General features: G+C 45.7%; 1 long non-coding RNA gene across 2 annotated transcripts in view; it reads right to left on the minus strand.

Moving 5' to 3' along the window:
• LOC140218935 (uncharacterized) overlaps positions 1–14,022 on the minus strand; it is a 451,043-nt gene that overhangs the window by 294,573 nt on the left and 142,448 nt on the right. Inside the window, exon 1 of one of the 2 annotated variants that reach the window (XR_011895093.1) lies at positions 12,055–12,271. The exons of the other annotated variant lie outside the window; for it this stretch is intronic. This is a non-coding gene — a long non-coding RNA (uncharacterized lncRNA). Of the gene's footprint in view, positions 1–12,054; positions 12,272–14,022 lie in introns of those variants that run through there. 2 annotated transcript variants of the gene reach the window in all.

Consider the following 14,022-nt stretch of genomic DNA (forward strand, 5'->3'; position numbering starts at 1 on the left):
TTCATCGATTTGATGTCAATTATGTCAACAGTCTTCTGTATAAGGTGGAGCTCATCGAGCTGCTGTGTCCGATCTCTGCTGGTGCTAGCCGTGACATAGTCTGTCTATTTTATTCATCGTATCATGTTGCAAGTGGCCTATACAGGCAGCTTTCGGTATCGTATATGTCGGTCAGCTATGCCTTGTCGCACGTATACAGAATAAAGTTTTGATACGCTGTCATAAGTCTTAACAGCAAAGACATGCTTTCAAGGCAACAATGATGATCCTTGATGATCGTCGTTTCAGCATAGAAAAGCTTCTTTGGTCATGTGATAACGCATCTTTACACCAATCAGCTATGAAAATTGAAAATAATCTTGCATATCTGTATTAACAATTTGTATGTCCTCGTGTGTTTATTTGTTTATTTATACGAAACTGTTTATGGCTAGGGTTCCAGCAAATTTTCGCGTGTGCGTGCAAAAACTGTCATGATCGGCAATGTCTCACATTCCCCAAAGGCTGTCTATGACTAGGGTTTCGGGAAATTCGCATGTGTGCGAGCAAAACTATCATCATCAGCAATAGCTCATACCCCCCTAAGCAAGCAAAAAATGTAATGGCTCATTGCTCATTGCGCAGGAACTGTTGCATATCCTCGTGGGCGGTGTGTGTTAGCGATTCGGGCATTTCGTGGTACTTCTGCTTGAGTGGTTTGCGCCTCTCGACTTCGTTGGGGCTTTCAGTCCGAGGGAAGAGAAATGTATTCGTAGCGTTGTTCGAAATTCTGTGTCCCCTCTGTGCCATGTGTTAAACAACTTCGCTAGTCATCCACCTTCACAGAGTGGAATGGCTCATGAATATTTTTCTTATTCGATCAAGTTGCTTGATTGATTTTTGTTGAATTACAAAAAGTGCATGCCATTTTGTTACTGTTTATTACGGCGAAGATGTATTTGGCTAGCCAATTCGTCCGTCCGTCCGTTCGTGGCCTCTACACCGAAAACTCCTCCGGCGCAACAACATGCGCATGCGCGAAAAAAGAAAAAAAATTTAAATAGAGGCGCGCGATTAGCTGCGCCAGTAGGAATGTCGTTGCTCCCCGTCGCAGCCAAGCACGCGCAACGGTTTCTCTCCGGCCCCGAAATGGGTAGGCCACGCGTGATACATACTCCTGGGGAGCAAGCAGCTTCCGATCAGCAACGCCGCGAGCAGAGCCGGAAACCAGCTCGTCTACACCGTGCCGATGCTGCAGCCTGGGCACAAGAATCGTCGGGGTTAACCCAGTGATAGACACCGGGGCCGGACGTTTCAGTTTCGCTGGTTAACCAGCTGTACGGAGTTGCTTACGGAGTAACCAGCTGCTTAGGTGGTGATTTTTTTATCTATATTGACTGTTTAAACATGTTTTACGGAATATACTTATTGCCAGAACGCATCTTCATATCAGCTCATGCTATCATTCTTTGATCATTGGACAATTTATTGTTTGTGGAGACGCCGTAGACATAATAGTTTCCAACATTTCAAGTTGCATGCAAACAAATGTCTAACTCACTCATGCCGTTATACTCACCTGCAGCTGCGCGCAGCTATCGCACTTAATCCTAAAAGTCTCTCCTTCATTCATTTCGTCATTAAACGCGGTTCGCTCATGTCAGGTGATGCTTCGTAGCGCTTCCGCTGACTGCGATCTTTGAACCAGAGCTTTGCGTCGAATGCTTGTTGCAGCGCCGGCCTCCGACGCCATTCGCTTGCGTATCACTAACCACCATGCGTCTCAAAAAGGAGTAAACACCTAATTGTCAGTCGAGTATTATTCGTATCAGCAAATATGAATCATTCATTCGATCCCTTGAGGTTTTACTCCAAAAGGTACTTCAAATGCCATCCATGACAATTGGGGGTACAGTTAGCATCATGTATGGCTGTAGGCTAATTTCTCAAACTCCTCATACGCTCCGAAGTCGTCTGATTTGCGGAATTAATTAGGACGAAGATAACAGACTATCGCACTAAAAGCATTCAGCTGCGGGTGTATAGGCGACACCAAGCCTTCTTTCACGGCATGCGGTTCAACGTAGCCCTCAGCAATTACTTCAGGCACGATATGCATTGAACAAAGTTGACGTTGTATCAACGCACCGTCTTTGGAGTAGCAGTATGGTCAGTGTTGTCAGTGTCAGTGTTAGCAGTATGGTCAATATGGTCAGTGATATGCAGCCGCTGCATATCACGCTGACGGCCTCTGAATGGTACCTAAATTTGAATCTTGACTCAAGCCTCAAGTTTGGTAACATTCTTAGCTTATGAAGAAGCACTGCCCGCGCGTCGTACGCAACTAAGGAGCTTCACTGATAGTTCTGAAAACCCCAAGCCTTATCGAGCATGCAAGAATAGAGACATTTGAGTGTGACTTGGCCGCTCCACTACAGGAAGAGGCCTAATGCGCTCTAATATTAGAAGTCTCATCGATGACGCAAGCAGTGACGTAAAGCACGATGCATAGCTTATGACAGTGCTGAGTCACCTTAAATAGACAAAAAGAAAGAAACATCTTTCGCACGCCGGAATCCAACCAACTAATGCGCGTTTATCTCATGAGCAAGTTCGTTCTCCGCTTGACGAATGTGTTCGGCCACGGCCCTTATAAACCCACGCTTCCAACAGCAGGCTTATATCTTTAATATTGCATTTAATTTTGTGACTATGTTATGAAGATAGCGATTTCCGAACAACTTTATGATCATTCTGATAAATCTGGTTTCGTAGAGCTACGAGGGGCCCTTGAAGTTTGTAAAATTCCTGAATTAGTGTAATCGACGCCATATTTTCTTCCAAGTCGCTTTTCTTTGCGTGAGCTTTTTTCTTTCTTCTTTTATAGTGTAACATTTTTTTCCGCTCCTCCTATTCTTTTACTTATGTTGCTGCAAACAGTATTGCTGTTGCAAACGGTGGTATGTGCTTAATATCGATGCGTTTCATGTACGAATTTAATAAACGCAGATCCCATTGCAGTATTATACAGTATCACATCTTGGGAGATCTTTCTGTATAGCCTACTGCTCCACAATTTAAACATGTGTAAAAGTCAAAAAAGACACTACTACTACAAATGAAAAATAAAGCGCCTACAAGTCTCGATAGTTTCTATTGCTCCCCATACTTCTAACTTCGCACGCACTGTGGAACGCGTTTTCAACCGTGGATTGCCTATCGCCCCTTCTTTGATCTCGTTATTACCGGCCAATAAGCGAATGCTCTTCCGCAGGCAAAATTTTGTGATTACGGATTTAAAGGCGCCTTTTCCTGGCGCGCGACTGTCCTGAAGTGCCCTAATTTCCATGGTTCCCACGAAGCCTCATCGAACAACGTCCCGAGGGCCCAGAAGAAATTCACGGTTCTAAAGCGCATGGTTCGGGATCATTCAACACACAGCGAGGCTGCCGCTACACTTAGGCGGCGACGGTATCGCCACCGAAGAGCGCAATGAAACGCCGCACCAAGCAACACACCGCCTTCCGTTACAGTGGCTGCAGCATCAACGCGGGGCGCCACCATTAAAGATACTGCGAAAATGAAAAAAGTGGTTAGGCCCGATCATCCTGCAGAGTGGCCCGCACTTCCAAGCGTACAGCCTGCCACGGATGGATGGATGGATGGATGGATGGAAAACTTTATTTGGTCCTGCAAGTAGTGATAATTAACCACTAAGCGGGCTGCTCCCACGTCGGGACCCGAAGGCCAAGCCTCACGGCCACGTCGTGAGCCTGCTGGACAGCCCAGAATTGTTCATCCAGGTTCGGGCTGCGAGGTGCAGCCTCCCACCTGGAAGCATCCTTGATCGCCGAGTCCTCAATTCTTTCGCCAAACCAGAGCATGTGTTCGAGCGTGGCTAAAGCACCACAATCTGCCTGCCGCGGAGACACCTTGAATACCGCCGCCATCGGCACCCTCAGAAACCGCTGATGCAACGACGTCTGGTGATCGCCAGGTTATAATAATGCTGCGGCGACTGATCAATGATATGCGTGTTCTTCTCAGCAACATAAAACCCTGTCGGTGAAGAGCGCGCTGCAGGTGCTGGACACCCTGGGTCCAGTGCTTGCGGCTCTAGGATAACGCAATGACCCGCCAGATGCCATCATTTTGAGGAGGTCCGGAATGCATCTGTCTTTCAATGGAACGCCAAAGGACGTAAGTCGCGCATGTCTGACTTTCGACAGCTTCACTTATCTTTCATCAGACTGTCCGGGTATGAGTGCATTATGTCTTGCACGTGCAGGCAATACCGCAAGATTAATGTTTTTATACACCGTTGAATTTACCTATGTTCACCACCCTGTTTCACCTGACAATGAAAACCAGTACGTGGGTTTCACTGTGCAGAAAAGCAAGGGCACTTTCAGAGTTCTGGGAGCCTAGTTATCACCATCAAGTTCTCTAAGCTGCGTGCGCTTGCGGGTAATTTTGACAACGACTCTACAACAGTGGGTGATCACTGGAGATTTCAGTGCCCACCACTATCTCTGGGGAAACCCCAAGACTAACTCGAGGGGCAGAAGATTGGTGTCCATTGCATCCGAACGAGAACTGTTTTTTTTTCCTTTGTTCCGCGCTCCTTTAACGGAAAGGTTCAATGGTTCTAGAACTTGCAAACGCGGGAAAGTGACCACATCCCCACTTATCTCACGATTTACGGACTGGCTAGCTCCAGGTTCTCCGGAGTCGTCCAATGCATCCATTGGCCGAAATTTAGATCAATCATGGAAGACTGCTGTCGAGACGACATATCATCCAGCCTAGGGGACGCAATAAAAGGTGCCTTACAGGTTACCACACATTCGATTTTGAAAAGCTCCGCATGCACCGAATTCGACATCGAATTAGAGAAACTTTGGGCAAATCACCGCCGTGCGGAAGGAAGATATAGGCGCACAAATTCCATTCATGATTTGAGATTGGCAAGACGCACACAGAAGAAAATACAACGTCGTATGAATAAGCTGGCTTCCGAACGATGTATGTCTTTCCGCGAGTCTCTGGGTCCCCGAAAGCCTTTGTCTTTTATATGAAGAACCATTCTTGGCCTCCGTGCAACCCTTGGAAGGCGCCACCCATTTAATTCCCTGGCTCTTTACCTACAATGCAAAGAGATTGAAGCCGCCGAGTCCTTCTGTAGGAAAATTGCCGGTGAAGCAATTTCCACGGGAATGCAGACTCACGATCACTCATCATTCTAACGTGATCCCCGTAGGGAGGGCCCTTTTTCTCTGGACCAACTAGAGGCTGCGCTTGCTTTATGCAGGCGTTCCTCAGCGCCAGCACCAGATGGCATTAGAAAGCGCGCTCTGTGTAACCTTGGTGACCAGGCTCGAAAGGTACTCCTGCTTCTGTAGAACTCATGGCAGACTAGTATGGTTCCCCAAAAATGGAAATCAAGTCGCAGCCTAATTCCCGTTCTCAACGCTGGCAAGTCGCCTTTGGGCATTGCGTCATACCGTCCAGTCGCAATGGCTAGCTGTGTAGGAAAACTAATAAAATGGATGGTTCTGACGCGTCTGGAGTGGTATCTAGAGTACTATGAAATTTATCTAGACCCGTTCAGAGGATTCAGGCGCGACTGTTCATCTATAGACAACATTGGCGACTGGCCGGTAAAGGCTTGTCTGATGCCTTGTTTCTAGACGTTAAAGGGGCTTACGATAATGTCACCCACGAAGCCATCCTTAAAGCGTTAGAAGCAATAGGAGTTGGCGGCAAGATATATCTCCGAGTTCGTGGCTACCTACGTGCTCACCGCGGATGGCGCGACACCCGAGTATTACAGTAGCCGCAGAGTCCCTCAGGGCGGAGTGCTAAGCCCTACGCTTTTTATTCTAGTCCTTATTGAAATACTCGAGCACCTACCAAGCACCGTTCCAGTTTCTATCTACGCCGATGACATCTGTGTCTGGACTTCGGGGGTTACACTACTTCACCTTCGCGCTCGGCTTCAGAAGGCGGCCTATTCGACATCATGCTACTTTCGTAAACAAGGACTGAAGGTGACGTGGGAAACGTGCGTAATAGTGGCATTTACCCGGAAGCCAATGTCCGCATACGGCATATCAATCAGCGGAGAAGGGACATCGCCCAGCAGAAGTCACAAGTTCTTGGGAGTCGCGATTGACAGACTCCTCACGTGAACCACGTGAAAAAGCAACTGATTGCTATTTGTCATCTGTTCAGGTTCCTTGCAGGAAAGAACTGGGTTGTGTTCACAGAATTCATGTTACAGCTGTAAAGGGTGTTGTTTGTTTTGTTCGTCCATTACAGCCTACCTGTTATGTCCAACACCTGCAAAACCAAGTCGCGTACAATTTAGAGCAATTTAGAGCAATTTAGAGCTCGAGATTATTCAATCATGATGTACCATCGCTGTCAAGACAATGCGTGCACATGTCGGGCACATTGCCTCGACCTCTTGCCACCACCTCGCCTCACTCACCTTGGAAAGACCCCACACGTCATTTAGCACAACTGTCAGTGCATATCGTGCCTCGCTTACATTGGGGTACACCCCTGCGGCCAGGTCGGTGTCTCCTCCATGGTGCTTGTGCCATCCTGAAGAACACCTCAGAATTCCAGGACTTCAGAAAAAGTGAGATCTACCGCCGTCTGCACTAAAACAATTGAGCTTACTCCTGTAGTACGAGAGATACAGTAATTACGCACACATCTATACTGACGGGTCGACTGCATCAACCAGTTCTGGCGGTACTGTGTTAATACCGACGAGAGTAATAACACTGCGATTCAAGACGTCATATGTCATGACGTCCACGCCTGCAGAGCTCCCGGATCTGCGCACTGTGCTTCAATTTATTAACACATATAGTCCTGGTACATGGGCCGCTTTTCCGACTCGAGATCACCTTTACACAGCATGCAGTCACTTGTCAGATGTGGAGCACACGAATAGCTAAAATACGAGATTGTCAACTTCACCACAAAGTCAAACAAAAAGATCCGGAAATTATGTTGCAATGGCTACCTGGTCATTGCGGGATCACTGTAAATGACCAAACATACACTGCCCGAGAGGCACATCAAGAATAACACAGCGTACCCATTCCCCTTTCCAGGACAGACGCTGCAACGCAGCTTCGTCACCTGGCACGCAAGCTCGCTTTAATAGAGTGGAACACTCCAAATATAAGGCGCATAAGGTTGCACGACCTTAGCCTTTCGCTCCAACCCTGGCTTCCACCCGGGCTGCACCAACCGCTTCTATACCGGCTGTAGTTGGGAGTGGCCTTCCCGAAGGCTTACACTACATTGATTGGTATGGCCGACCGTGCGGCGTCTGCGGTGGCAAAAGGAACATCGAACATTTATTGCGCCACTGTCATCGATTTCAGTCCGAAAGACAAACAATATCTATCGCATTGCGACGACTCTACGATCGGCCATTGTCCGTGCAGGTGTTATACTTGAAGACCGTCCCTATCACTCATTGGCCGAAAAAACTGTAAAGGCACTTTTATCTTTCTTGAGGGCGACTGGCCTATTTGAACGCCTTTGACTTGTCAAGACCTCCGCGTACGTGCGCAAGCTCGCGGCGACTTTCCGCTCCCTCCCCTACCTCTCTCTATCTCATCTTTCTATTCCCTCTTTCCATTCCCCCAGAGTAGGATAGCGAACCAGACGCATTTCTGGTTAACATCCCGGCTTTTTCTCTTTGTTCCTTCCTCCTCCTCCTCGTGGCATACTCTATTGTAGCTCTTAGCATATGTCCACATGCAAGTAAAACCCCAAAATAAAAATTCTATGATAGCTTTACGACTCAGCAGAAAAGTTTTGTCGAACTTCAAGACCGTCTGGATAAAGACAAAAGCGGAGTGTACTGGATTACGAGTGAAAAGTGAAGAATGCGTTTCCTAAATAAGTTTGACAGCTTAAATAAAGGCAAACTGAGTGATCTTAACGAACAACTTTGACATTAATTTGCAGAGTGCGAAGCTGTGGTCCCTTCCATATCGCATTCAAACCGTTTTTCCTTCATGTTTCTCTCGTCTTCTGTCCTTCTCCCGCAGCCTCTAGGGGAGCCAACCATGCACACATTATTTCTGGTTGACATCCCTGCCTTCTCACTTTCTTTTCTACTCCTCTTTTCCTGATCACAATCTAAGTGCTGGAATACGAGCGATCTATGCTCCTTGTAGAACATGCAATCCGATTATTTTTCTTATGACTTCCTAAGTAAACTTAATGACCCACAGCCGAGTTTCTGCATGCAGCCCTAGACAGGATTTCAGTCACCTATAGAATGCAAGCAGGATTTATAAAGGGAAAGCATAAATTTCTAAAAGGAGAAAATTTTAAAACATTTTAGACGCGGTTAACTGTCTCGTTCCGTGTGTCAGTCCGCGTGTGCGTGCGCGCGTGTGTGCGTGTGTGTGTTAGGTATGAAACTATGTAAGAAAGAATGAGTAAGCTTTTCTTCATTTTACACCTATGACAACTTTTTTTTCGGATTATATGTTAGGAAGAAAAAGGAATTATCTTCTATATTTTTGAGTGACCAAGGAACATTAGAGGAAGTCTCAGATGTTTCCAGTAAGACAAAATGGCAGATAACCCATAATTTACTTTCATGCTTAGCACCTTTTCAGACGAAAGGAACAATCCTTATGTCGTTTTACTTATGTTGTTTCATAGTTTGCTGAGAAAAAGTGCCGTATTTGGCAGAGCTCGTTATAAGTGTGTCTAAGTTTCCTACAGAGCCAGTTGTGTAAGAGTGCGTAGCACATTGAAGATAAATTGTTGCACCAGGACTTGTCATTCTGTCCTGATTAATTACATGACTTTCATTCATTTTCACGTTTACCCGTGCACGCGTGTTTCTTATTACTTGTAAGTACTTAGCACATTTTTGTATTAGCGTCTTTGCCGTCTTTTCGCTCCTGCAGCAGGCATGCATTTGCGCCAGTGGATGTTAGGGCAGCCCATTCGTGTAAGTGCATTCAGACAAGATTAACGAGACCTTAAAGAAGTCCATGCCAGCTGTAGAAACAGTAGGCAGGCATTTAGGGAATTTACCAAATGCCCTCGGCAATTATGCATTCCCTTTTTGCGTGACTTAGACTGCTCAAACAGGCGGAAAAACCATCAAACCGAAGGTGCTTTTCCATCGATGAGTCATAGTTCACGTGAAACGATTATGCGCATACATGACATTCCTTTCCCTAGGCACTCGCGAGCAGCAAGGCAAGGCACAGAGTCCGACCGGGCACTAAAGAAATTACGTATAGCTTATTGATTTAGTTTTGCGCACGCGTGGGTAAGTACTTTGCAATACTGATTCGAACGCTTTTTGCAGATCATGGTGGTGTCATGAAAATAATGCACCAAAAATGTTAAAGAAATTAGCTATAATGGCTATCGTAAGCAACGCTAAACTCACCAAACATATATATTTAAAATAATGGAGTAGTCCTTGCCATGCAGGCAATTGTGATGCTGTGTACTTAAATTTAGGAGCATGTTTCCTTGACCTGCACCTGTGACGCGCTCCCTACGTCATCAAAATTTATCAGAAGCCCTCTAATAGGTAACCCTCGTAACCCACTACGTAGTTTGGGGAGGCTAAACACCATATTGTACTCTTTTAAAAGTGCAAGCGAGATCAAATACAGGCCTGTCCCAGAATGATGAGCAAACAAGAATTAGCCGACAGACAAGATGACAGTATTGTTTAATTATTTATGCCCTGTATCTTTGCCGAGCTTGCCATGTTTTTGTTTACCATTCTTACCGTTTTGCTTGTCATGTTTGCCATGTTACTGCCATGTGGGTCCTTCCACATCGAATCAACCAGCGTTTCTTTCGACAGTCACAGATATAGTTGAAAAAATTTCCAAGTGTTTGTTGAAGTTGAAAACTCATTCTCTCCGTTTACTTTTCTTCCCAAAGATGTTCTAGCACATTGGCGAAAGTTCATTGTTCTTGCCGAGCTGAGCCAGAAGGCATCAATCAACATTTTTTTTTTCAAAGCCATGTTGTATGATTCAGTCGTTCAAATGGTGCGTATGGCAACACAATGAAGGGATGTGACTTCTAAAACAATCAATGTTTCAAATATTTGAACAAATTGGGTGCTTCTGGCACCGGCAAGAGTTGCTAAAATTGCAAGTTTGAATTTTTTTCTTGGATCGTGGGAAAATCCAGAACCCGCAAATTAAACATAGTATGGCAACCCAGTTGACATAGTAACCATGAAAAATATTTGAAGCTTCAAAGGTTAGGCCGATCGCCTGAGAATTATCTGTAAATTTATAATATTTTGCAAAAAGCTTCATATTCAAGGTCAAAAAAGTAGCTTTAGTGTTCGGTTTAAATATACTTCACACAGGGGATCATTATTTTTTACGCTTTCCAGAATTTTTTAAAATCGCCTCTTGTAAATAACATAATCCTAGTCCTTCCACTGAATTATTCTTAGAGGTGCACGTACTTGCACGAGACATTGAAACACATATTTAACTAATTTAAAAGGTTCATCACTCAACTTTCTAATTAATTACATTAAGGGACATATTGCAAATTACGAATTATAGCCGGTGAGTGTGCAAAACGTGTCTACTTGGAATGAACTTCCAGAGTGACACCGGTGTGGACATATGCGCCGTCAAACTCGCCGTAAGAGTGCACTGCTGTTCCCCTCACATTTTTAACAAAACGGTCTTTTCTACACACAACGGCAACTATTAAACGACCAGGTCTTTGGTCCTACGCTTTAGAAAATAATATCTCGAAAATGTGGGTTTCAACTTCTCGCGCTACTATATTGTCCGCCTCCTCGAAAAATCCAGCTCAAGACAAGAATTATGCAATCTGCCACAGGCAATTTTCAAAAATTACGGAAAACTTAAAAATTATCACCCCGTACAACAACTCTCCAATACGCTAACGCGCCATTGTAGAGCAGCGGAAAGCCACGCCATAAGCCTTCAATCTTTAAAGAAAGAAAAGAACGAAAAAAAAGAACGAGAGAAAGAAAATATTACGTTTATTAAAACGTTCTTCAATAAAAGTTTTCTTACAATTCTTTAAATTAAGAATACTCTGAATTCCATTGCATATTCCAGTGTGCCGTTTCAGAATGTAATTTATGCGTGAGGATCATTCAAACCGTAGTTTCCATTGACTTGAATATCTCTGTTCGACAAAATATGCGCCTCTAGCTTATCTGGAGACAATTTTAAACAGTAATCTATTCGTTTACTATCCCTCAGATGCTTTTATCTAGCTGCAGAGAGCCATAATAATTTCTTTGTTACAATAAAAAGAATACTTATATTTTTTATATTTATGGTAAAAATAGGCTATAAAGAAAGAAAACGTCTTGCTTTTTATCACTGGTGTTAACAAGGGGTGCGTCTACACTGCAGGAATAACTATTCCCACTAGTAGGCAAGCAGCAACGATTTCTTATATTCTTTTTTGGAATTCGAAAGAACAAGAGGTTTCAATAACATTCACGCAACTAAAATTAGCAAAACTATTTTGAGAAAATGCTATGCATGCCGTATGGAACAGCCACGATTCTTACAGAAATCGGTCATGGTCCGGCGCCATGCCCGGGGCATTTGAGATAGGAAGGTTCGGTACATATTTTAATTTTGTCACTGGAGATGTTGTGATCTTTTTTTTTTTCATTTTCGTAATCGCACCAGCGGGTCAATTGCGTACGTAGCAGAAGACGTTCTGGTAGATCGGGCGACTATTATCTTGAGTGTAGCTATTCGCATTCGTGGACGTTCTACTTTTCGTAGAGTCAATGGACTTGTTATTTCCTTGGGCACGAAGTCAGTTAAAAGCTACGAGATAGACAGTGCCTCGATCGGTTGAGCGCCTTCTCAATACGATTAACCAAACATGAGAGACTGGTGCATTTGCCTAAAAGCTAACGGCTTAGGAAACTGAGCAAAAGTAAACGTTAGGAGGCGTCCTGCAGAAAGTGGGGCTCGAATTGAAAGCAGTTTTACAAAGAAACGACGAAAGTGGTTACACCAGCAAAGAGCTTACGTCAAGTGCGCCCTTTGATTGCTCTTTCCAGTGATGAAAGGCGTTGCCGCGCATCGGCCTTCGGGCTAGGCCCGCGAGCAGAGGCCGAGGCACGGGGCCCTCGGCGAAGGCCGGTCAGAGGCACACTCGAAAAAGGGTACCGCGCAGCCGTATCGAAACACGGCTCCGGCGAGCACCCAGATACCACGATTCATGCAAATAGAGCAAAGCGGCTGCACGCGGCCAACGTGCTGCCGGAAAGGTGGCGAGCGGATTTCCCAGGCCCGCGGGCCTCCGACAGCCCGAGCGCGCACGTTGTCGCCTCGGAGCGTGCGAAGTGCGCGTCGCATTCCGGTCAAGGCGACCTTTGTACGCGCGAGAGGTTCGCCTCCTCTGCTGCTCGCGTCGCCGCGTCTTCTTGGCGTCGCAGCAGCAGCAGCCGCCAGCGTCGTCGCCGGAGCGCGGCGGGCGCGTTTGCAAAACACTTCAATGAATGGCTTTCGCAACGGTCATTCCCTCTCGCTCGCTCCGGCCGCGAAACTATCAACAGTCGGAACGAAAGTCCTTCCGTTTGTACAAACAAGGAGGGGGCGAAAAGTGTCTCGCGTCTTCTTCGCGGCTCCTGCCTCGACCGAGAGGCCGCCGACGCAGAGGGAAAGCGATTGTTTGCCCCTCCGAGCGTTCCCTCGTGCTCGTTGGTATGCGAGGCCGATCGAAAGTGCCCGAGCAGCAACGTTGTCTTTGAGCGAGTCGGATGATGGCGTGGTGGTCTTGAGAGTAACCGGAAGAAGGGTGGAGAATGAAAGAAAAAAAACAAAAACAAATGACGAGCAAAAGAAGAAGACCGCGTGGGCGCGTGAAATCGGGCCTGTTTGTGGTCGCTCGGACGCTGGCCCGAAACGTGAGCGAGAAGGAAACGGCCGCGGCTTTCTGCCGCGACCCTCAAGCTTTGTCTGCCCCCGGTGTCCTCACGAGTGGCAACGAGAAGCGGCCGAAGAGCACTTGAAGCTGTGTTGGTCTTTCTTTCGCGCGTATGTACTACTGTCCATCTTGGTTTCGCCTTATATCAATCTTTCTTTCTTTCTTTCTTTCTTTCTTTTCTTTTATGGCAGTAATTTACCTCATTGGTACCCTTCGGACTTACGCTAGTTTTATTGCTAGAGCGATGACAACGGTACATTTGATTCTTCCGGTGCACTCTTATTTAGTTATGGCTATTTGACAGCATCTGTGAAGCGCTGGCGGAGGAGGAAGTCAGCATTTGACTCATCAAAGCAAGACAAGAAGAAAAGCAGCCCATTGTTTTCATTTATTGCGCTGAGAGCCGGCCCACTTTTCAAGTCATCGTATCTTCTTCATTCTCCTCTCATTCTGTATGCACGTCACCTGCTTCATGTTAAGTCGGTTAAGTCGAAGTAAAGTATTTGTTTAAGAATTACTTTTCAACATGCCAGAATACTTTCTGAGGCACAGAGGTCTTCGCGCAATTTAACCTTCTGTGTTAACCTTACTCTACTTCATTCTAAAGGCTGAAATCCCTGGACTCATTTATCCATAACCGTGTCAGGCAAGGTCCACCAGAAACGTGTGACATTATTTGACTTCTACTGTGCAATTTGCCTCGTATGTTGTCATGTGAATACAAGAACATTGAGAGTAACGGTCACGAAGCACGTCGCAACTTATTCGCTCAGTGTGTGTACACCAACTTACTCATTGACACTCCAGTGAAAGGCAATGAGGTGTAATTACCGGAGATTACCGGCGGTTGAGGCGCCTTGCTTAGGACGCGTTTCTTCTCAACACGAGGTTAAGAGTTCAATATCTGAATACGATGGCCAAATTTTGATAAGGGCAGGACACAAAGCCATTCGTGTATCGAGCATTTAGAGTCATGTATAAGTTATAAGCAATGTGTTGTTTTCGGATGTTAAATCTAATCAATAAATAAGTAATAAATTGCCAGTGCCTTCGTTTAACTGTAATGAC

This window comes from Dermacentor andersoni, chromosome 6, assembly GCF_023375885.2.
Source record: "Dermacentor andersoni chromosome 6, qqDerAnde1_hic_scaffold, whole genome shotgun sequence".
Lineage (NCBI taxonomy): Eukaryota > Metazoa > Arthropoda > Arachnida > Ixodida > Ixodidae > Dermacentor > Dermacentor andersoni.